Below are 25,933 nucleotides of genomic sequence, written 5' to 3'. Positions count from 1 at the left end.
TTTATCACGCACCAGGCAATTTTCCAATTCTCTGCAGACACTACTGGGGTGTCCCACAAGTAGTAGGTCCTCTGGTCACCCACGACTTACGTCCAACTTGGCTACAAATCAGAGGTTCTCATGACCCTTTTCTTAGGTTCAACCATTGGCTAGAATGGCTCACAGAACTCTGGGAAACACTTCACTAATGTTTAACAGCCAGATGGAAGAAATGCATAGGGCAAGATACAGTGGAAGGCGCATGGAGCGTCTAAGAGTTATGCAGGTATGCCACCCTCCCAGTACCTCCACACATCCAGCAAACCAGAGACCTTCAAACCCCATTCTTTTGAGTTTTTATGTAGGCATGATTGACTAGAACAGCAGTCCCCAACATCTTTGTCTTTATATTTAAAATAGGTCTTTATATTTAAAATAGGTTTCTTGTAGACAACAAGTCTACAAGACAGTCCCTTTTTGGCACAAGGGACTGGTTTCATGGAAGACAATTTTTCCACAGACTGGGTGGCAGATGAGACAAGGATGGTTTGGGGATGACTTAAGCACATTACATTTATTGTCCACTTTATTTCTATTATTATTACATTGTAATATATAATGAAATAATTATACAACCCACCATAAGGTAGAATCAGTGGGAGCTCAGCAACTAGATGATCCCATCTGGGAGTGATGGGAGACAGTGACAGATAATCAGGCATTAGATTTTCATAAGAAGCATGCAACCTAGATCCTTCACATGCACAGTTCACAATAGGGTTCACACTCCTATGAGAACCTAATGCTGACACTGATATGACAGGAGGCAGAGCTCAGGAGGTAATGCAAGCAATGGGGAGCAGCTATAAACACAGACGAAGCTTGCTCACCTCCTGCTCACCTCCTGCTGTGCAGCCCAGTTCCTAACAGGCCACAGACTGGTATTGATCCATGGCTCATGGGTTGAGGACCCCTGGTCTAGATCATTGCCTCTTCCTGAAAGATGGAACTGAAAGTTACAACACGGTGATATATAGTTGGCAACCATCCCAAAGTTATCTGAGATAACTACCCCGTCTAGTTACCAGTCATTTAATTAGCATACAAAAGACACTTATTACTTCAGGGTTTCCAAGAGCTTAAGAGTTGTGTGCCAGAAAATGGGAATGAATGCCAAAATCCATTTTTTAATTATATCACAATATTACAAAGGTAGAACAAAGTCTTTTTCTTCTTATTTTTGATTAATTTAATAGTTCAAATTGTCACTGAGCCAAAGGACTTGCTGCCCTATGCACTAGAAGCCAATACTATGACATTGTGTTTTTGAGAATACAAAGCTTTTTATAAAGTCAACAAACAAGGAGATAGGAGTCCAACTCAAATCTGTCTCCCTGTGTGTTAAGCCAATAATATTACTAGAAAATGTTTAGGGTGTGGATTCCGGGATTAGTAGGGAACTGGTGGAAGGAAAGAAGTCTGAAAACTGCTTGAGTACGTGCAGTTATCTCTTTGTGCTACCTTATGAATCACATGTGCAAATTCAAGGGGAGTTAGTATCAAACATTCTGTGGAAATGTGGGCTGTGACATCAGCAAGCTCATTCTGGCAGACTCCAGGTAGCCACATTGGTTCCAAACAATTTCAGCCAGTTTTGATATCTGACAGGTTGAGGAAGTTTCTGGGTTTTAGCAAGTTGTGTCTTTTCTTATCTACCATCCTGTAAACTCAAGAATTTCTGTTAGTCACTGATTTCTTTAACTCTTTGGGGCACAGTTTCAAAAGTAGTAATAGCAACAGGGCATTGGGTAATTATAGCTTAAGAATGAGTGAAATGAACAACAAAAATGTTATAAGAAGAAAAGGGAGAAATGGAGAACACTTTCATCATAAGGTAACTGCACTACGAAGAAGTACATGGTTATCTGAAAGTAAGCTTAAATTGGTTGTCAATTGCAAACATTAACTCAACAACTGAAAACAACATTAAAGATGTATAATTGATATGCTAAGAGAAGAGATAAATAGAATTATATGAAATCCTCAATTAAAACCAGAGAAGAGAGAAAAAGAGTGAAAAACAAAAAGAACAAGGGCAATGAAAACAGTTACAAACGTGGTAGATATTAATCTAACTATATAACTTATCACTTTAAATATGAATATCTCAAATACACAAAAAAAGAAACTGTCACAGAGAATGTTTAAAAGACCCAATTACATGTTATCTACAAAAAACCTATTTTAAATATAAAAACACATATACATTAAAAGCAATGAAATAGAAGAAGATATACCAAGATAATACTAATCAAAGGAAAGCTGGAGTAGCCACATTAATTTTAGACAAGGCAAACTTCAGGTAAATTACCAGAAATAAAGAAGGGCATTACATAGTGTTCAAGGGGTCACTTCTTTAAGAATATATAACAATTTTTTACACATATGTGTCTAACAACAAAACATTAAAATACGTGAGGCAGGCCAGGCATGGTGGCTCATGCCTGTAATCCCAGCACTTTTGGAGGCCAAGGTGGGTGGATCATGAGGTCAGGAATTTAAGACCAGCCTGGCCAACATAGTGAAACCCCGTCTCTACTAAAAATACAAAAATTAGCCAGGCATGATGGTATGTGCCTGTAATCCCAGCTACTCAGGAGGCTGAGGCAGGAGACTTGCTTGAACCTGGGAGGTGGAGGTTGCAGTGAGCCGAGATTGTGCCATTGCACTCCAGCCCGGGTGACAGTGTGAGACTCCATCTAAAATATATATATATATGGCAAAGTTTGACAGAATTGCAAAGAGAAATGAATAAGTCCACTGTTATATTTGGAGACTTCAACATTCCTTCATCATTGACAGATCCAGCAGGCAGAAAATTGGTACGGATATAGTTTAACTGAACCATGCTATAGATCTCCTGGTTCTATTAGGTTGGTGCAAAAATTGCAAGGTTTTTTTTTTTTTTTTCCATTTAAAAGTAATGACAAAGCTGCAATTACTTTTGCACAAACTTAATACTTGCCGTGTATGAAGTATTTCATTCAACCACAGAAGGATATAAATTCTTTGGAAGTTCAAATTGAGCACTTAATATTGAAGATCACTTTTAGGGCCATAAATACCCTCTAACAAACTTTAGAAAATAGAAATCATACAATGTCTGCTCTCAGACCTCAGTGGAATTCAACTAGAAATCAATAACAGAAATATATATGGGAAATCCCAAAATAACTGAAGATGAAGCATATGCCTGAATAACACATAGGTCAAAGAAGAGGTTTCAAGATAAATTTAATATACTTTGAACAAAATCAAAATGAAAATACGAATTATCAAAATTTATGGAGCAAAAGTAGTGCTTAGAAGGAAATTTATAGCCTTAAAATCATACATTAGAAAATAAGATTGATACAAAATTAATAATATAAGCTCACATCATAGAAAACTAGAAGGAAAAAAAAAAGCACTGTAAACCTAAAACCAGAAGAAAAAATTTAAAATAAGGCAGAAATCAGTGAAACTGATAAAAGGATGTAAGTAGTGAAAATCAATGAAATCAAAACCTGGTTCTTTAAAAATATCAATAAAATGGATTAATAAATTGATCAATTTAATAAGCCTTTAAGCAGGTTAACCAAAAGAGAGAGAAGTTGCAAATTAATAATATCAGAAATAAAAGGATTATCACTACTAATTTTACAAATATTAAAAGGATAAGAAGATAATATTATAAACAACTTTATGCTCATAAATTTGATAACTCAGATGAAATGGAAAATCACAAAACTCTAAGAAATCTAATAAGGACTAAATAAATGGAGACATATTCCATGTTCATGGGTAGGAAGACTCATTATTGCTAAGATGTCAAATTTGATTACTTAGATTCAATGGAACAATAAAATATGGAGATGCTGTCTTTCAAGAAATGACAAATCTGAATTGGCCTATATCAAAGAAATTAAATCAATAATTAATGACCTTCCAAAACACAAAGCACTGAACCTAGATGGTTTTACTGTTGAGTTCCTCCAAACATTTGAGGAAGATGTAATATCAGTTCTCTACAGTCTCATCCCAAAGACTAGTAGCAAAGGAAGCACTTCCTACCTTATTCTATAAGGTTAGTATTCTTTACCATCAAAATCAGATAAAGACATTACAAGAAAGGAAAAATACAGGCCAACATATTTTATGAACATAGATGCAAAAAATCCTCAACAAAGTATTACTAAATCAAATTTACAATATGTAAACAAAATTATACACCATAACCAATTGGAATTTATTACAGGTATGCAAGGCTGATTCAACCATTTAAAAACTCAATTAATACAATTCAACATATCAACAGGCTAGGAAGAAAAACCATATGATCATATCAAAACATGCAGAAAAAGCATTTGACAAAATCTGACACCAATTCATGTTAAAAACTTTCAGTAAACTAACAGCAGAGGGAAACTTCCTGAACCAGATGATAAATGCCTATTTTTTTAAAAAAACCCTACAGCTAACATCATATTTAGTGGTAGGAAAATAGATGATTTACCCCTAAGATTAGTAACAAGGCAAAGATGTCTCCTCTCTCTACTCCTACTCAACATCATATTTGAAGTTCTTTTAATGCAATAAGACATGAAAAGGGAAAGAAAGGTATACAGATTAAAAAGTAAACAAATAAAATTGTCTTTGCAGATTACATGATTGTTTATGTAGAAAATCTCAAAGAATGGAGAAAAAAATTTCTGGAACTGGGAAGTGAATATCACATGTTTGCAAGATTCATTGTTAATCTTCAATAATCAATTGCTTTCCTATATATCAACAAAAAACTGGAATTTCAAGTTAGAAACACAATACCATTTATAATAACAACAAAAGATGAAGACTTAGATATAAATATAATAAAATATGCACTAGATAAATATGAGGAAACCCACAAAAGTGATTAAATAAATCCAATAAGAACTAAATAAATGGAGAGATATTCCATGTTTATGGAGAGAAAGACTCAATATTGCTAAGATGTCCATTCTTCCCAACCTGATCTATAGATGCCATGTAATACCCCCAAAAATCCCAGGATGTTATTTTGTGGATGTCAACAAACTCTTTTTAAAATTTATATCAAAACACACTAAAGAAACATAATAGTAAACACAATACTAAATATAACAAAGTTGGACAACTGACGCTACTTTGACTTCAATAATTACTTTCAATATTACTTCAATAGCTACAGTAATCAGGACAGTGTCATATTGGCAAAAAAAAATAGACATATAGAAAAGAATAGAAAACAGATCAATAGAACAGAATAAAGAGCCCAGAAATAGACATAAATATAGTCAACTGATCTTGACAAGGAAAGAAAGGCAATACAATGGAGAAAAATATGACCTTTTCAAAAAATTGTACTAAAACAGGGGACTTCATATTTGAAAAATGAATGAATCTAGATATAAACCGTATGTCTTTCACAAAAAATTTACTCAAAGTTGATCATATACTTAATGTAAAATGCAAAGTTATAAATATCTAGAAGATAACACAGAATAAATTCTCAATGACCTTGGGTTTGGGAATGAGTTTTTAGACACAACACCATCACCACTATCCATGAATGAGAATTATTCATAAGTTGTACTTTATTAAAATTTAAAAATTCTACTCTGAAAAAGACACTATTAAGAGACTGAAAAGACAAAAATGGGGAAAAAATCTTAGCAAAACACATATCAGATGAAGGACTTGTATCCAAAATATACGAAGAGCTCTTAAAACTCAATAATAAGAATACAAACAACCCAATTAAAAATAAGTAGATAATCTGTACAGGTACCTTAACCAAGAAGATACACCGATCTCAAATAAGTATATCAACAGTTGTTCAACAATATATGTGTTAGGGTATTGCAAACTACAGTACCTATGTGATACTACTACACACCTATTAGAATTTCTAAAAAAAAAAAAAAAAAATTGACAATTCCAAGTGCTGCAAGGGTGTAAGGCATCCTAGCAGGAATACAAAATAGTAGAGCCACATTAGAAAACAGTTTGGCAGTTTCCTACAAAGCTAAACAGTCTTTTCACACAATCTAGCAATTGTACTCACGGCATTTACCAATTTAATTGGAAGGTCGTATCCACAAAAAACCTGCACGTGAATGTTTATAGCAGCTTTAATCATAATTGCAAATAATCGAAAGCAAATAAAATGTACATCAATACATGATACTGAATAAACAAACTGTAATATGTCCACATAATGAAATATTATTTACTAATTTTTTAAAAAGAGCTACTGAGCCGTAAGAGGACATGAAAGAACCTTAAATGTATATTATTATGCATAAGAAGCCAATCTGAAAAGACTGCATTCTGTATGAGTCCAACTGTATGACATTCTAGAAAAAAAGCAAAACTATAGAAACAATAAAAACAGATCTGTGGTTTTCCAGGACTCAAGAGGAGGCGGAGGATGAATAGGTGAAACATAGCGGATTTTCAGGGCAGTGAGACTATTCTTCATACATTGCAGTGGCAGATACATGATATTATGCACTTGTCAAAACCCATAGACTATATAATACAAGGGGTGACCCTTGGTATTACTATAGATTTATAGTTCATAATAATGCATCTATATTGGTTTATTGTAACAAATGTATCACATGAATGTTAGTAAGTCGGAGACCTCACCTCAATGCTGAGGCACTTACCAGAGCCCATCCTCTTTGCTGAGCTGTGAACTTCATTTTTCTCCCCAGCCTCAAAAGATTGTCGTCATCTCTTCTCAGTTTTCTCAGCCACCATTTGTGTATGAGAAAATGCCTCTGGAGAAAAAGTGACACCAAATGTCGGAACTACTTTTCTGTGCTTCTCCTTTTTATAGACTCTTAGCCCTTCAAGTCTTCCTGCCACATTAGTTCTCCTACAACCTCAAACTAATTTTATTAATATTGTGGTCAAGGTTTATAAATGTTCTTGGCTGCATAGTTGATGCCCTGTCCAATCCTAAAATTAATTGGAAGTAGTATAAAGAGTGAGATCAGTGGTGAATAGTCAAAAGACCATGACAGGAAGAAAATATTTGCATATGTAACAGTTAAATATTTATACACAATATATAAATAACTACAATAAATCAATAAGAACATAGAGAATCAACAAAAAAGAGAAGTGTGCAAAGAATCTAAACAGGCCATTCACAAAGCACAAATAGGCTATATATGAATAGATCTAGTAGGTACGCAGGCTTGCTTTTCATCAAGAAAATACAAATTAAGCTAGCCATAAGATGCTATTTTTCATACACTGGATTTTTAATATTTTACAGATTAATACAATACTCTATTGACATGTGATGTCAATAGAGTGAAACAAGGACTTTCATATTCTATGGAAGTGGGAGTGAAAATTGCCAATTAGCAAATATCTTTCTGTATTTCAAATTTATTTACCCTCCGACTCAGCAATTTGATTTTTCAGAATTTGTTATTCAGAAATTTTCATAAAAGTACACAAAGATACACTAGCTAACAAAAAAACTGTTGAGAGTCCACTGTTTGTTAGGCATTGTTCCTAGTGCTTTACATGAACAAACTCATACAATTCTCACAGTGACACAGAGATGATAGATGGATCCCAGTCTGAATGGTAGTTGAGGGAGGAAACTGAAGCTAGAATGGAAATAGAGTAAACTACTATAAACTATAGAAGAGTTTACTGTTGTCTCAAACACTCATTAGTAGAGGCAAAATTAAAAGAAAAGAAGAGAGATTGAGAGAGAATGGCTGAATGTACCAGTCTTGGTTTTGGCGGGTAGAAACAGAACAGAAAGTGTTGCCCAGATGTATCAAGGGGCTGTGACATGGAACCAGGTGGAGACAGCCACAGGGCTGAGCAGGCCGTGTCCCTAAAATGAAATAACCATGGGAGAAGATGTAATTGCCTCCATACCAAGTGCTTTTAATCACCTGTCACTTCCCTGGGCTCCACAGTGCCGTCTGCTGTGGGATCTAAGGAAGAAGTACAAAACGGAGTCTCTTTGTCCAAGGATCTAGACATCTTCATAGGAACACTGTGGACTCCTCTCCAGTCTCCCAGTGGAGCCCTGCTGAGGCATCTAGGCAATATCTACAGTGCTGTGTGGGATTTCCTGTGAAGTCATTACCTCCACTGCTTGACTCTATTCTTCCTGAAGGCAACTCTGCATCGAATTCACCTCTGTGTCCTCATGGACTGTAGGTGAATGGCTGTTGAATACATAAATGACTGGAACCACAGATGGATGAACAGATGAGTAGGTAGGTGTATAGGGAGATAAACAATATTTCGTATTTAGTATTAACCCTTTTCTTATTATATGTAGGTGAGAGGGTTGCACCCAATAATGTCTAAATATCTACTATTCTGCAAATATTTCTATATTCTGATCTAGCTTATTAACATCCTTCAAGATTCCAGTTTGTGCTATTTATTTTCATCCTTCAAGCTGCATCAATATAGAGAGAACTATGATTTAAAATGGTACTGTTTTTCTTTAACCGCATTTTCTCCCTTCCAAGCAGAAAAGCCTTTGATACCTATCGTTTCATGTTTCTGAGAAAACAAACACTAACAGCTTCAGGACTGAATATCAAAATATCTGTCCACTGTCATATTTATTCTTATACCAAAAGAAAATCTATTTCATGTTTATTATTTTTTATTGTTGCCATGCACAATAAAATTCTGATGTTTCAGACGGTCATCACTTCCAGCAATTCTTGACAAAGTCAGACACAGCTGAGTCAAGGCATCAGTCTGGCATAGTAAGAGCCATCCAAGCTTTCAGGGACATGGCTCAAGCTGGAGAAACAGTGGCTTCCTGCACATGCTCTTCCTGTGAAGGAGAGCTGGGGGGCAAGAGGCTGAACCAAACCATCTAGCACATTCCATACTATGCTGGGATGCACTCAGGTCATGTTCACTCACATTCCCCCAGCCAAAGCAAATCCCAGAGGACTAGGGTAGGGCAGTGCACTGGGCTCATGCTGGGGAAGGGAAGAGTAAATATTTGTTGCACAACAATACAAGCTATCCCAGGGGACCATTCAGCAGTGAGTCCTCAAGACCCTGCTGCTTCCTCATAGTCTGCTGCAACTCTGCCTGCTTTGCTTCCATTGGTGACTTTACCACCAGTAAGTGAAGATACGAGGTAAAAACAGTCACCACTTATTGCGTACCTACTATGCCCCAGTCAATATATATGTGTATATATAAGTGTGTGTGTGTGTATATATATACACATAGACTTTTTTATATATACATAAAAGTATACATATAGACTTTTGTTTTCTGCATGTTTTGTAGGTATGTAATGCTTCACAATTTTAAATATATATATACTATGTATATATATTATATATATACACAATGTATATATAGTATATATACACATACTACATATACTATATATATACTATATATATACTATATGTACACTATATATATATAGTAGTAATTGGGTTCTCACTATGTTGTCCAGGCTGGTCTCAAACTCAGAACCTCAAGCAATCCTCCCACCTCAGCTTCCCAAATTGCTGGGATTTACAGGAGTGAGCCACAGTGTCCAGTTTTATTATTTTTAATCCTCACCATAAATCTGTAAGGTGAAAGTCATGCATGCATTACATAAAAGAAAGCTACAGATCAAGGACAGAAACTAAGTAGTCCAGTGTCACTAAGTGAGTCGATACCTAAGACAGACGTCAAGTCCAGTTCTACCGGCCCATGTAAGCAACCATGAGCTCCTTCTAGTTTCTTTTGATAGTCAGCCTCAAAGGTCATCGTATCTGATTTCTTTATCTATGTCAATAGAGACCACAATGAAATACTCTTATACACCCGACAGAATAACTTAATTTACAACACTCAAAATATCAACTGTTTGGCAGGTAGAATATTGAGAACTTTATATACTGCTCATGGCCAAGGAAATTGGCACTTTGGGGGAAAAAGCTTACATTATCTAACAATGTTGAATGCATACTCTATGAAGCAGCAAGTCCACTTTTTTGTGTATAGTGTGACGTGTGTGTGTGTAATGTATAAGTTTCTGTGTATTATGTACATTGTGTATGTATCTATATATATAGCATATGTAGAACCTGTATATATTATGTATATAATGTATATACATAAGTATGTATAGTATGCAAATATATATTATATATAGTATGTATATATAATGTATAGTGTGTGCATGTATGTGTATATGTCTGTGTCAATACATATCCAACAGAAATGTGTGTACCGGAACACCAGGGTACATGTACATGAACAAGAATTTTCATGCAACATTGCTTATAATTGCCCCAAACTAGATACAATCCAAATGTCTATTCGTGGCAGAATAGATCAAATTAATTACAATATATTTATAGATTAGGATACAATGAAAATGAATGAACTACAGCTATGGATAGCAACAAAGTGAATTAATTTTATAGTCATAAGTTGAATGAAAAAAGCCAGACTCCAATGAGTAGACACTATATGATTCCATTTATGTAATGTTCAAAAAACAAAGAAAATCATATCCTTTCTTAGGTGAAACTTGAAAAAGAAAAACGAAGGCCAGGCACGGTGGCTCACACCTGTAATCCTAGCACTTTGGGAGACTGAGGTAGGCAGATTACAAGGCCAGGAGATCAAGACTATCCCGGCCAACATGGCGAAACCCTGTCTCTACTAAAAATACAAAAATTAGCTGGCTGTGGTGGTGTGCACCTGTAGTCTCAGCGACTCAGGAGGTTGAGGCAAGAAAATTGCTTGAACCCCAGAGGTTGCAGTGAGCCAAGATCATGCCACTGCACTCCAGCCTGGAGACAGAGCAAGACTCTGTCAAAAAAAGAAAAAAGAAAAAGGAAGAGAAGGGAGAGAAGAGAAGAGAAGAGAAGAGAGAAAAGACAAAAGAAAAGAAGAAAAGAAAAAAAGAAAAACTGAATACAATAAAGTTAACATAGCTGTTACCATTGTGTGAGGAAAAGGAAGGTAAGATCTGGAGATGGCATGAGAGGCTTCTGGGAGGCTGGACATGTCCCGTGTCCTGACCTGGACGGTGCGTCCATGGGGGTTGATGTTGTGACAATTCCTTGAGCTGCATGCACACTTTTGTTTTCTGCATGTTTTGTATGTATGTAACGCTTCACAGTTTTAAAAATATAGTCCAAAGAGAAAGACAGAATGGGAGATGAATTGGAGGCAGTAACTTCAGGTGACTTTTTAAAGAAGTTTTGCTGCAATAGAGAACAAATGAATTGGTAGTTGGAGAGGAAAATGGAAGGGGTTAAAGTGCAAGATATGCACTGATCCAAGTGATACAGGAGGCAGAGGAGTGAGATCCATAAGAAAGAAGAGATGACATGGAATGCCCCTGCGGAAAGGTGGCCAGAGGCAGAAGCAGGACTGTGCTCCTAGGCCTGTGGTGGAAAGAGGAAGTGGCCACATCTCAGTGGATTCTATTTTGAAAGTAATGAGATGAGGGAAGGCCTTCAGGGGTCTGGAGAAAAAAGAGAAGAGATGTGCAATGGCATTCCCAGAGAGAGGATCCAAGTGACCAGAAAATATAACAGGCCACTGGGCAGAGCTGAGAGTTTATATAAGTCCAGCACTTATAAATTCAACACAAGATCAGCAGCACACACTGAGCTGCGAGGATGAAAGTGCAGGGTAGGAGGTAAATGGTGTTCCGTCGGGGTTGGGCTTTCTGCAGACAGTGCGTCACAAGGAGAGAAGGGCAAGGTCACTAAACGGCAAGGCGGAGCGGAGGTTGAGGTTGGGGGGCAGGTCCCATGTGGACTTCAGAGTCTCATCTGAGTAAGGAAAGAACTGTGAACATAAGAGACAGGATAGGGTCAAAGTGAAAAGTGGCAGAGTCAATGGATTGAGGATTCCAACAAGCCTGGAGAATTGTCAGAATCAGTTCCAGAGAGAGCGGTGGGAAGGTGGGGGTGCAGATGGTCAGGGAGCTGGTGCTGCTCCTCTGGAGGCAGTGCAGGAGTAAGATTGGCCTGCCACCACCGCAGGGAGCCTATGAGCAAGGAGGAAATGGTCAGTGCTGGCGAACTGGCCAAGGAACTGTGAAATCAGACTCGGGTTTATGTGGATCCTGAAAGGCCAACATTGTGCTGGAGAGAAAAGCACTAAGCTGCAAGGTATCCCCAGGAAACAAGGGAGAATGACTGGGGGGCGGGAAGCAGGAATGGAATCTGATAGAGGGCATTTCAAACAACTGGGTGTTTGCAAGAAGAGGAAACGGAGACAGAATCGCCCTCCTCACCCGGGCATATTGCCCCTTGGTCAGTCTCAGTGGTACTCAGGGTGAGAAAAACCGACAAACAACAAACAGTCCCCACTTGAGTGGACTGAAGACAGAGCAATGTCCTCAGGGTAACCAGGGCTCCTGAAAGAGCATGAACATTAGGTCACATTTAATGAGAAGTTAGAGAACACAGAAAAAGTTGCTGACAGGACTGTGAGTTGCAGGGCACCTGGTGGAAGGGTTTGGAGGAGTAGGAATAATGGGCGAAGGATTTTCATGAAGGGCTTTAAGAAGAGGCTGGGAGGCTTCAACTTTGGGTGGTGACTCCAGTAAGCAGGGATATTGACAATGGTATTGACCGGGATGGTGTATTGGGAGAAGGTAGGTTACCATTTCAACTTAGAGCCTCTGGAATTGGTTGTTGGGTGGGATGGGGAAGCAGGGTCAGTTCTTTAAGGAGATCACAAAGCTGTGGGCACCCCCAATGCATCCCTTGACCATGTTGTAGGCAGAGTTGAAGATAGGAGGCCTAGCTGAGTCATTTCCTTGTGCTGTCCACGTGCCTTTTTTGGAAAAAGGTCAATGATTTAAATGAATTGCTGTTAAATTTCATCTTACTAGGGGTGGAGCAAGATGGCCGAATAGGAACACCTCCAGTCTCCAACTCCCAGCACGAGCGACACAGAAGACCGGTGATTTCTGCATTTTCAACTGAGGTACTGGGTTCATCTCACTAGGGAGTGCTGGACAATCAGTGCTGATCAGCTGCTGTAGCCCGACCAGCGAGAGCTGAAGCAAGGTGAGGCATCGCCTCACCTGGGAAGCGCAAGGGGGAAGGGAATCCCTTTTCCTAGCCAGGGGAACTAAGACACACAACACCTGGAAAATCGGGTAACTCCCACCCCAATACTGTGCTTTAAGCAAATGGGCACATCAGGAGATTATATCCCACACCTGGCCGGGAGGGTCCCACGCCCACAGAGCCTCCCTCATTGCTAGCACAGCAGTCTGTGATCTACCGGCAAGGCAGCAGCGAGGCTGGGGGAGGGGCGCCCGCCATTGCTGAGGCTTAAGTAGGTAAACAAAGCTGCTGGGAAACTCGAACTGGGTGGAGCTCACAGCAGCTCAAGGAAACCTGCCTGTCTCTGTAGACTCCACCTCTGGGGACAGGGCACAACTAAACAACAACAAAAGCAGCAGAAACCTCTGCAGACACAAACGACTCTGTCTGACAACTTTGAAGAGAGCAGTGGATCTCCCAACATGGAGGTTGAGATCTGAGAAGGGACAGACTGCCTGCTCAAGTGGGTCCCTGACCCCTGAGTAGCCTAACTGGGAGACATCACCCACTAGGGGCAGTCTGACACCCTACACCTCACAGGGTGGAGTACACCCCTGAGAGGAAGCTTCCAAACCAAGAATCAGACAGGTGCACTCACTGTTCAACAATATTCTATCTTCTGCAGCCTCTGCTACTGATACCCAGGCAAACAGGGTCTGGAGTGGACCTCAAGCAATCTCCAACAGACCTACAGCTGAGGGTCCTGACTGTTAGAAGGAAAACTATCAAACAGGAAGGACACCTACACCAAAACCCCATCAGTACGTGACCATCATCAAAGACCAGAGGCAGATAAAACCACAAAGATGGGGAAAAAGCAGGGCAGAAAAGATGGAAATTCAAAAAATAAGAGTGCATCTCCCCCGGCAAAGGAGCGCAGCTCATCGCCAGCAACGGATCAAAGCTGGACGGAGAATGACTTTGACGAGATGAGAGAAGAAGGCTTCAGTCCATCAAACTTCTCAGAGCTAAAGGAGGACTTACGTACCCAGTGCAAAGAAACTAAAAATCTTGAAAAAAGAGTGAAAGAATTGATAGCTAGAGTAATTAATGCAGAGAAGGTCATAAACGAAATGAAAGAGATGAAAACCATGACACAAGAAATACGTGACAAATGCACAAGCTTCAGTAACCGACTCGATCAACTGGAAGAAAGAGTATCAGCAATTGAGGATCAAATGAATGAAATGAAGCGAGAAGAGAAACCAAAAGAAAAAAGAAGAAAAAGAAATTAACAAAGCCTGCAAGAAGTATGGGATTATGGAAAAAGACCAAATCTACGTCTGATTGGGGTGCCTGAAAGTAAGGGGGAAAATGGAACCAAGTTGGAAAACACTCTTCAGGATATCATCCAGGAGAACTTCCCCAACCTAGTAGGGCAGGCCAACATTCAAATCCAGGAAATACAGAGAACGCCACAAAGATACTCCTCGAGAAGAGCAACTCCAAGACACATAATTGTCAGATTCACCAAAGTTGAAATGAAGGAAAAAATTTTAAGGGCAGCCAGAGAGAAAGGTCAGGTTACCCACAAAGGGAAGCCCATCAGATTAACAGCAGATCTCTCGGCAGAAACTCTACAAGCCAGAAGAGAGTGGGGGCCAATATTCAACATTCTTTTTTTTTTTTTTTTTTTTTTTTTTGAGACGGAGTCTCGCTCTGTCACCCAGGCTGGAGTGCAGTGGCGCGATCTCGGCTCACTGCAAGCTCCACCTCCCAGGTTCACGCCATTCTCCTGCCTCAGCCTCCCAAGTAGCTGGGACTACAGGCGCCCACAACCGCGCCAGGCTAATTTTTTTTGTATTTTTAGTAGAGACGGGTTTTCACTGTGGTCTCGATCTCCTGACCTTGTGATCCGCCCGCCTCGGCCTCCCAAAGTGCTGGGATTACAGGCGTGAGCCACCGCGCCCGGCTCAACATTCTTAAAGAAAAGAATTTTAAGCCCAGAATTTCATATCCAGCCAAACTAAGTTTCATAAGTGAAGGAGAAATAAAATCCTTTACAGATAAGCAAATGCTTAGAGATTCTGTCACCACTAGGCCTGCCTTATAAGAGACCCTGAAGGAAGCACTCAACATGGAAAGGAACAACTGGTACCAGCCATTGCAAAAACATGCCAAAATGTAAAGACCATTGAGGCTAGGAAGAAACTGCATCAACTAACGAGCAAAATAACCAGTTAATATCATAATGGCAGGATCAAGTTCACACATAACAATATTAACCTTAAATGTAAATGGACTAAATGTTCCAATTAAAAGACACAGACTGGCAAACTGGATAAAGAGTCAAAACCCATCAGTCTGTTGTATTCAGGAGACCCATCTCACATGCAGAGACATACATAGGCGCAAAATAAAGGGATGGAGGAAGATTTACCAAGCAAATGGAAAACAAAAAAAAGCAGGGGTTGCAATCCTAGTCTCTGATAAAACAGACTTTAAACCATCAAAGATCAAAAGAGACAAAGAAGGTCATTACATAATGGTAAAGGGATCAATTCAACAGGAAGAGCTAACTATCCTAAATATATATGCACCCAATACAGGAGCACCCAGATTCATAAAGCAAGTCCTTAGAGACTTACAAAGAGACTTAGACTCCCATACAATAATAATGGGAGACTTCAACACTCCACTGTCAACATTAGACAGATCAACGAGACAGAAAGTTAACAAGGATATCCAGGAATTGAACTCATCTCTGCAGCAAGCAGACCTAATAGACATCGATAGAACTCTCCACCCCAAATCAACAGAATATACATTCTTCTCAGCACCACATCACACTTATTCCAAAATAGACCACATAATTGGAAGTAAAGCACTCCTCAGCAAATGTACAAGAACAGAAATTATAACAAACTGTCTCTCAGACCACAGTGCAATCAAACTAGAACTCAGGACTAAGAAACTCAATCAAAACCGCTCAACTACATGGAAACTGAACAACCTGCTCCTGAATGACTACTGGGTACATAACGAAATGAAGGCAGAAATAAAGATGTTCTTTGAAACCAATGAGAACAAAGATACAACATACCAGAATCTCTGGGACACATTTAAAGCAGTGTGTAGAGGGAAATTTATAGCACTAAATGCCCACAAGAGAAAGCAGGAAAGATCTAAAATTGACACTCTAACATCACAATTAAAAGAACTAGAGAAGCAAGAGCAAACACATTCGAAAGTTAGCAGAAGGCAAGAAATAACTAAGATCAGAGCAGAACTGAAGGAGATAGAGACACAAAAAACCCTCCAAAAAATCAATGAATCCAGGAGTTGGTTTTTTGAAAAGATCATCAAAATTGACAGACCACTAGCAAGACTAATAAAGAAGAAAAGAGAGAAGAATCAAATAGACGCAATAAAAAATGATAAAGGGGATATCACCACCGACCCCACAGAAATACAAACTACCATCAGAGAATACTATAAACACCTCTACGCAAATAAACTAGAAAATCTAGAAGAAATGGATAATTTCCTGGACACTTACACTCTTCCAAGACTAAACCAGGAAGAAGTTGAATCCCTGAATAGACCAATAGCAGGATCTGAAATTGAGGCAATAATTAATAGCCTACCAACCAAAAAAAGTCCAGGACCAGATGGATTCACAGCTGAATTCTACTAGAGGTACAAGGAGGAGCTGGTACCATTTCTTCTGAAACTATTCCAATCAATAGAAAAAGAGGGTATCCTCCCTAACTCATTTTATGAGGCCAACATCATCCTGATACCAAAGCCTGGCAGAGACACAACAAAAAAAGAGAATTTTAGACCAATATCCCTGATGAACATCGATGCAAAAATCCTCAATAAAATACTGGCAAACCGGATTCAGCAGCACATCAAAAAGCTTATCCACCATGATCAAGTGGGCTTCATCCTTGGGATGCAAGGCTGGTTCAACATTCGCAAATCAATAAACATAATCCAGCATATAAACAGAACCAAAGACAAGAACCACATGATTATCTCAATAGATGCAGAAAAGGCTTTTGACAAAATTCAACAGCCCTTCATGCTAAAAACGCTCAATAAATTCGGTATTGATGGAACGTACCTCAAAATAATAAGAGCTATTTATGACAAACCCACAGCCAATATCATACTGAATGGGCAAAAACTGGAAAAATTCCCTTTGAAAACTGGCACAAGACAGGGATGCCCTCTCTCACCACTCCTATTCAACATAGTGTTGGAAGTTCTGGCTAGGGCAATCAGGCAAGAGAAAGAAATCAAGGGTATTCAGTTAGGAAAAGAAGTCAAATTGTCCCTGTTTACAGATGACATGATTGTATATTTAGAAAACCCCATTGTCTCAGCCCAAAATCTCCTTAAGCTGATAAGCAACTTCAGCAAAGTCTCAGGATACAAAATTAATGTGCAAAAATCACAAGCATTCTTATACACCAGTAACAGACAAGCAGAGAGCCAAATCATGAATGAACTTCCATTCACCATTGCTTCAAAGAGAATAAAATACCTAGGAATCCAACTTACAAGGGATGTAAAGGACCTCTTCAAGGAGAACTACAAACCACTGCTCAGTGAAATCAAAGAGGACACAAACAAATGGAAGAACATACCACGCTCATGGGTAGGAAGAATCAATATCGTGAAAATGGCCATACTGCCCAAGGTTATTTATAGATTCAATGCCATCCCCATCAAGCTACCAATGAGTTTCTTCACAGAATAGGAAAAAACTGTTTTAAAGTTCATATGGAACCAAAAAAGAGCCCGCATCTCCAAGACAATCCTAAGTCAAAAGAACAAAGCTGGAGGCATCACGCTACCTGACTTCAAACTATACTACAAGGCTACAGTAACCAAAACAGCACGGTACTGGTACCAAAACAGAGATATAGACCAATGGAACAGAACAGAGTCCTCAGAAATAATACCACACATCTACAGCCATCTGATCTTTGACAAACCTGACAAAAACAAGAAATGGGGAAAGGAGTCCCTATTTAATAAATGGTGCTGGGAAAATTGGCTAGCCATAAGTAGAAAGCTAAAACTGGATCCTTTCCTTACTCCTTATACGAAAATTAATTCAAGATGGATTAGAGACTTAAATGTTAGACCTAATACCATAAAAACCCTAGAAGAAAACCTAGGTAGTACCATTCAGGACATAGGCATGGGCAAAGACTTCATGTCTAAAACACCAAAAGCAATGGCAACAAAAGCCAAAATTGACAAATGCGGTCTAATTAAACTAAATAGCTTCTGCACAGCAAAAGAAACTACCATCAGAGTGAACAGGCAACATACAGAATGGGAGAAAATTTTTGCAATCTACTCATCTGACAAAGGGCTAATATCCAGAACCTACAAAGAACTCCAACAAATTTACAAGAAAAAAACAAACAACCCCATCAAAAAGTGGGCAAAGGATATGAACAGACATTTCTCAAAAGAAGACATTCATACAGCCAACAGACACATGAAAAAATGCTCATCATCACTGGCCATCAGAGAAATGCAAATCAAAACCACAATGAGATACCATCTCACACCAGTTAGAATGGCGATCATTAAAAAGTCAGGAAACAACAGGTGCTAGAGAAGCTGTGGAGAAATAGGAACACTTTTACACTGTTGGTGGGATTGTAAACTAGTTCAACCATTATGGAAAACGGTATGGCGATTCCTCAAGGATCTAGAACTAGATGTACCATATGACCCAGCCATCCCATTACTGGGTATATACCCAAAGGATTATAAATCATGCTGCTATAAAGACACATGCACACGTATGTTTATTGCGGCACTATTCACAATAGCAAAGACTTGGAATCAACCCAAATGTCCATCAGTGACAGACTGGATTAAGAAAATGTGGCACATATACACCATGGAATACTATGCAGCCATAAAAAAGGATGAGTTTGTGTCCTTTGTAGGGACATGGATGCAGCTGGAAACCATCATTCTTAGCAAACTATCACAAGAACAGAAAACCAAACACCGCATGTTCTCACTCATAGGTGGGAACTGAACAATGAGATCACTTGTACTCGGGAAGGGGAACATCACACACCGGGGCCTATCATGGGGAGGGGGGAGGGGGGAGGGATTGCATTGGGAGTTATACCTGATGTAAATGACGAGTTGATGGGTGCTGACGGGTTGATGGGTGCTGACGAGTTGATGGGTGCAGCACACCAACATGGCACAAGTATACATATGTAACAAACCTGCACGTTATGCACATGTACCCTAGAACTTAAAGTATAATAATAATAAATAAATTTTTAAAAAATAATAAATAAATAAATAAAGTATATAAGTGAAAAGTAGCCAAATCCAGGTTTTTATAGACAAAAAGGGAAAGATTAATATATGCAATGTCTTGTGATATCCTTTCTCTGTTGCAATAAATCTTCTTATGCAAAAAAAAAAAATTTTCATCTTACTAAATCAAGTCCATTTTCTCAGCTAGTTGAGATGTTTTTGATATCGTATGCTTTCCCTGTGGTTTACAAGTTTTCTTCAAGATCAAAAAAATATAGTTCAAATAGTACAGAGAGCTTTTGTTTGAAAAGCAATCCTTTCCCACATACACCCCACCCACAGCCCTGCTTTCCAAAAACCCCCTTCACCATCTTTGATTGTAGGTTTCCAATTGGTTAGTTCATTTTTCTAGATAATATGCTTATTATCCTAGTTTTGGACTCGCCAGCTTCAAACAATATCTATTGGCTTTCATGCTGGTAATTCTTCATTTACTCAACCTCTATTCATTCTCCCCTACTCTTGGCCCAGGAGATGGGGGCAGACCACAAGGGCTTCATCAGCAGAACATGCAGGTAGGTTAGGCCAGAGAAGGCGCCACCTTCCCCAACCTCCCTCTGTGCTTCTGCAGTGCCATGCTCCACTAAACCAACAGGGGACGGGAGGCCCCTCACCCGAGGCCCCCACCTGGCCCAGCTCCAGTAACAACATTCCTCTCCTGTCCCTTAAGACCTAAGGGTGGTGCTTGTGCTTGGATGTGAGGCCTTAACTCAGCCCATAGCTCTGAAATGAGTCCCCCTCAAAACGCTCTGTGCCTCGTTCACCTCTTTGAGTGTGTCCATCATCTTTCTCACTTCAGGATGCTGCTGACTCACCTCACATAAGAAGGATGGCAGTTCAACACTTTGACATCACTCTCCACATCATTGCTTTCTCCAAATACTGGACACTTTTTAAATTCTATTTGGTTCTTCCCTGGGTTGATAGTCTTTGCAACTTTAAACAATATGGTAAAGCACATGTCCCTGTGTGATCCAACGTCATCTGTCTCTCAACCTCCCTGTGCAAAGTAGACTATCAGCATCCTCTCCCTTCCCTCCACTTCTCACCTCCTCCTCCTTCCACTTGCCACTGATAGGCCTGGACTTGCACCATTTCAATCTCACCAAAAATCACATTCAATTCAGTGACCCCGATTGTCTTCAGTGTGTGTGTGTTCCCCTATAGGCTCATTCTAAACCCGAATACCAATTAACAGTGACAACAAGTAATAGTATCCGATTTTTCCACTGCAGAGCCAAGTGGGGTAAGGGGTTTGTCTCCTGTCCTTGGGGTTCTACTTCTTGGCCCCTGTACTTCCCTAGGGAAAGTGCCCCCAGCCTGAGGCTGCAATGGGTTAACATTCCTCACACTCCATCAGTGGCCCGAAGTGATGCTGTCCTTTAACTAGCTTCAGATTTGGCCCATGGCTTATTTGTTCAGCTTTTTGTTTTCTGAGGTTTTAGCCAATATTTTTCCTTGTGGAAAAACAAAGTATGCCTTCTCATCTCATTTTCAGGTGTCTCCAGCCACTCAATCGTCCTGTTTCTCCTGTGGAGCCTCCTTTTCATTTTTCTCTACAGCACTGTCCCTCCAGAAGTTTGCCATCCTCCAGAACTAAAACGAAACCCTGCAGTCCCTCCACCGCCCTCCCGGCACACCACTATGGCCCAGTCCCAGGGCTCTTCTCCTTGCCATTCTCCCTGCTGTAATGGATTTTCTTTTCCAACAGCTTTCTTCTGTGTAAAAAACTTCTTCAGTCTGTACATCTCCAAAGATGTCTTTATTCTTCTCTCATAGTCAATTGATCTTTTAGCCAAGCATAAGATTTAAGGTTCAAAGTCATCTCCACCTGAACTTTGAAAGCAATGATCTGTTGTCTGCTAGCTTCTGCATTATTGATGTGAGTTCTAAGGCCAGAATGTGACTTTATTTTCTGTAGAATCCTCTCTCTCGCTCTCTACCCACCTCATTTGTGAAGCTTTTAAAAGCTTTCTCTTTAAAATATTTGTTCTGTAATTACATTATATATATATGTGTATGTGTGTGTATATATATATAGATGTAGTCTTTAAATTCAGCCATTTCTGTCTGAAGACTGTGTCTTTCATTAGCTCTGAGATATTTTCTTGTTTCTTCTCTTCATTCTTGTCTTCTTCATATATATACACATATATAGTTATACCTATATATACACTTATGCATATAGAATGTTATAGTTATATATCTACAGTTATATATATATGTGTGTGTATATATATACATATATATATAACTGTAGATATATAATATGAATTTGGGAAATTCATATTACTTGGAGGTCCTTATATTATCTTTTTTCTCTATTATTTTCTCTTGTTTTTCTTAGTCTAGAAGATTTTCTTTAGCTTTAATTTCCAATTTTTTTATACTTTGACTTTTATTTTTGAGACAAGAGTCTTGCCCTGTCACCCAGGCTGGAGCACAGTGGCACAGTCATGGCTCACCGAGGCCTTGACCTCCCGGGCTCTGGTGATTCTCCACCTCAGCCTCCCAAGTAGCTAGGACCACAGGCATGCATCATCACACCTAGCTAATCAATTCTTTAACTGAATGTGTATTTCTGTCATTATATTGTTCATTTTCAAGAATTTCCTCTTATTGTTTTACCCTTTTCATAGCATTCTACTCTCATTTTACGGTTTTAGTATTTTCTCAGACCTCTGAGTGTATTAAAGTTCTGCATTATTTGTTTGCTTTAAGTTCTCTTCTTAAATTATTTCTGTCGTTTTTAGCTGAGGTGAGATTTTTCTTTTGTTCAACTTGTCCTTTTTCTTCCATGTGCTAACTTGTGTACACGACTTGGTTGTTACATACAATTGTCTATCAACATTTAAACATGAAACACCAGACTGATTATTCTTTCTTTTTTTTTTTTTTTAACGGAGTCTTGCTCTGTTGCCCAGGCTGGAGTGCAGTGGCACAATCTCAGCTTGCTGCAACCTCCACCTCCTGGGTTTAAGCGATTCTCCTGCCTCAGCCTCCGAAGTAGCTGGGACTACAGGCGTGTGCCACCACATATGGCTAATTTTTTGTGTTTTTAGTAGAGATGGGATTTCACCATGTTAGCCAGGATGGTCTCCATCTCCTGATCTTGTGATCCATCCACCTCAGCCTCCCAAAGTGCTGGGATTACAGGTGTGAGCCACCACGCCCAGCCCTGACTGATTGTTCTAAAGGGTGATTACAATTTTCCTCTTCAATTATCTGAATCCATCTGTCTCCTGATCTGCCTCTCTGCTGAGTGAGAGTGTGGGCTGAGAGAGCTGTGTTTCCAGACTGTGTGGTCTCTCTTTAGGGAAGCAGCAGGGGGGGCTGCCTGACAGGCCATGGTCTCAAATCCTAGGGAGAAGAGGTATGTTTGGCTGTGCATTGCTATAAAGAATCACCCCTAGAACTTAAAGTATAATAATGAAAATAAATAAATAAATAAATAAATAAATAAATAAAAAGATTAGTTACAACTTAAAAAAAAAAAAAAGAATCACCCAAGACTGGGTAATTTATAAAGAAACAAGGTTCAATTGGCTCCCAGTTCTGCAGGCTATACAGAAAGGATAGCGCCGACATCTGTTCAGCCTCTAGAGAGGCCTCAGGAAGCTTCCAATTATGGCAGAATGCGAGGTGGGAGCAGGCACTTCACATGGCAAAAGCAGGAGCAAAGTCAGTCGTGATGGCTCAAGCCTGTAATTCCAGCACTTTCTGAGGCCGAGGTGGGCAGATCACTTGAAGTCAGGAGTTCAAGACCAGCCTGGCCAAAATGGGGAAATCCCATCTCTATTAAAAACACAAAAATTAGCCAGGTGTGGTGGCACACATCTGTAATCCCAGCTACTTGGCAGGCTGAGGCAGAAGAATCGCTTGAACCTGGGAGGTAGAGGTTGCAGTGAGCTGAGATCGTGCCACTGCACTCCAGCCTGGGTGACAGAGTGAGACTCTGTCTCAAAAAATAAATAAACAAAATAAATAAAGCAGGAGTGAGAAAGAGAATAGGAAGGTGCCCCACACTTCTGAAGAATCGGATCTCAGGAGACTCACTCACTATCATGAGGACAGTGCCAAGAGCAATGGTGCTAAACCATTCATGAGAAACCCACTCTATAATCCAGTCACCTCCCCCCAGGCCCCGCCTTCAACATTGGGGATTATGTTTCATTATGAGATGTGGGCAAGGCACACATCCAAACTACATCAGGAGGCATTCACTTCCCACATTAGTGGCTTTCTTACAATTTCTTAGAGACATCCAAGCTTTTTTTGTCCCTGTGGATAAACTTCTGTGGCCTGCCTGACATTTTGTACCCAGAGGTGGGGAAGTGGGGAGGATACATATGCTCCCGCTGCAAGCAGAGATCTTCAACCCTTGTCTTCACCCCCGGTTCCGACCCCTACCCTCCAACCAGCCATCTCTGAGCCCAGACCCCTGTGGCTCTAGCAGTCTTAGACCCCCACACCCCACATGGACACACACCCCTCCTCTGGACTTCCTCTGGGCTGCAGTCCCCAGCCCTCTGTTGCCTCCCTCTCAGCACACTCCCAGACCCCATCCAGCAGCCAGGAATTCCCAAAAATCTTGTAAGTGGATAGAGGAACCCCTGTGCACCTCGCAAGCTTATTTCTTCCAGTATTCCTTATATAATCGGAATGGGCTCTCAAGAGGGAGAGAGTACAAAACATGCTAAATCTACAAACTTGAGCCAAATACTTGAAGGAACTTATAAATGAGAAAAAAAAAAAAGTTAAGAAAATAAATAGTCACCCATGTCCCATGGCCTTGGTATGACCATTCCCACCTGTGGGTGGAAGTAGTTATATCTGGATGTGGTCATGGCACAGCTAATCCACACATGTGCGTTTATTTCACATGGTATTTTCTAGTTTTTTCTACAGCATTATGAAGCCTTTGTCTTTATCACCATTAATGAAGCTGCAAACCTCCCAGGGGAGCCTGCCCCAACCCTTCAGAGCATATCAGACACAGATGTCATTAACCTACTTGGGGGCAAAGTCACTCAGCAAAGCGGCAGGAGGTGAACCAGGAACGAGAGGCCACATCTGCCACATTCTAAATCCTGCTCTGTCCTTGCTTGTGAGACCGTTCTGGAAACTGAGTGAGGTCACCTGTGCAAACCTTATAGCAAAATTGTGGCAAACATAATTACCATTCTGTTCCCCCTTCTTGGTCGCTGTTGGGGCTCAGAAAATAATACCCCAGGCCGGGCGCGGTGGCTCACGCCTGTAATCCCAGCACTTTGGGAGGCCGAGGCGGGCGGATCACAAGGTCAGGAGATCGAGACCACGGTGAAACCCCGTCTCTACTAAAAATACAAAAAATTAGCCGGGCGCGGTTGTGGGCGCCTGTAGTCCCAGCTACTCGGGAGGCTGAGGCAGGAGAATGGCGTGAACCCGGGAGGCGGAGCTTGCAGTGAGCCGAGATCGCGCCACTGCACTCCAGCCTGGGCTGGGCGACAGAGCGAGACTCCGTCTCAAAAAAAAAAGAAAAAAAAAAAAAAGAAAATAATACCCCAAAGTGTGGTACTGGGGCATGCTGAGTGCTTTGTACTAAGGAGCAGTCTCAGACCAAGGTCTCTTTGACTGTCCCCCTGCCCCCTGTCTCTGGATCCTCTTTCTCTCCCAAAGCACGTGGAGGGGCTTTCTCTGAAGTTTTCCTTGGGAAGTTTCTCCAAAAGAAATTCAATTGTCATGAATCCCCTCGCTGGTATCTACATTAACAAAAGAAGGTGAATTCTTCCCCAGAGAAGGAAACTAAGTCTCCACACCCAGGATACCATGTCCAGACGACTACTCAGAGCACCATGCCCAGATAGACTTTTCACCTATTCTTCACAGGGCTGGATTCTGAGAGACCCCATCTGCATAATTGCCAAATTCCTCTCTCCTGTTGGCCAAAAAGAGAAAAAAGCCACAACAAAGGCCTAAGGAGGAGCTGCTTTCATGCCTTAGTGGGCTCCAGAGCTCAGCAGGGAGCAGCTGGAGATGCAATATGTTAGTTCAGTGTCATACCAATAACTTATACCTAAAGGGAAAAGGGCTGGGACCCAAACAAGGCTTCCTGAAAGTTGGTAACTCACTCCCTCATTGTTGGAAGTTTTTAACTGAACCTCTTTCAGCAGCTCCCTGCCTCCTCTCCTTGTGTCTCAGGTGTCCAGCATGAATCACCCCCATCCAGCTGTGCCGTGGCACCAGGAGTCCACAAGGACACAGGGGTGTGAGAGGTGGGAAGGTGCCCAAGGAGAGTGAGCTGGCAGCACTGCCATGGCAGGGCTTTAGAAGGCGACAGCCCTGGATGGAATTCCAGCTCAGGCACTGAGTCACCCCTCTGGTCCCCAGCTTCTGTAAAATGAAGAGCGAACAGGAAAACAAACAAAAACAAAGCACCATCTATTGTGACAATTAGCTGTGACAGTTAATACTACCCATATGCTCAGGAAATGGGTCCTACA

The 25,933-nt window shown here is 40.3% G+C and overlaps 1 long non-coding RNA gene across 1 annotated transcript in view; it reads right to left on the bottom strand.

The window, feature by feature from the left end:
* Positions 1-3,729: 3,729 nt before the first annotated feature.
* LOC139357060 (uncharacterized) overlaps positions 3,730-25,933 on the bottom strand; it is a 43,284-nt gene continuing 21,080 nt past the window's right edge. Inside the window, exon 3 of the long non-coding RNA XR_011609668.1 lies at positions 3,730-6,824. This is a non-coding gene — a long non-coding RNA (uncharacterized lncRNA). The remainder of the gene's footprint in view (positions 6,825-25,933) is intronic.

Source organism: Macaca nemestrina, chromosome 11 (assembly GCF_043159975.1).
Source record: "Macaca nemestrina isolate mMacNem1 chromosome 11, mMacNem.hap1, whole genome shotgun sequence".
NCBI classification, from domain to species: domain Eukaryota; kingdom Metazoa; phylum Chordata; class Mammalia; order Primates; family Cercopithecidae; genus Macaca; species Macaca nemestrina.
The sequence above is the reverse complement of the archived record's forward strand: the minus strand, read 5'-3'. Positions and strand labels throughout refer to the sequence as shown.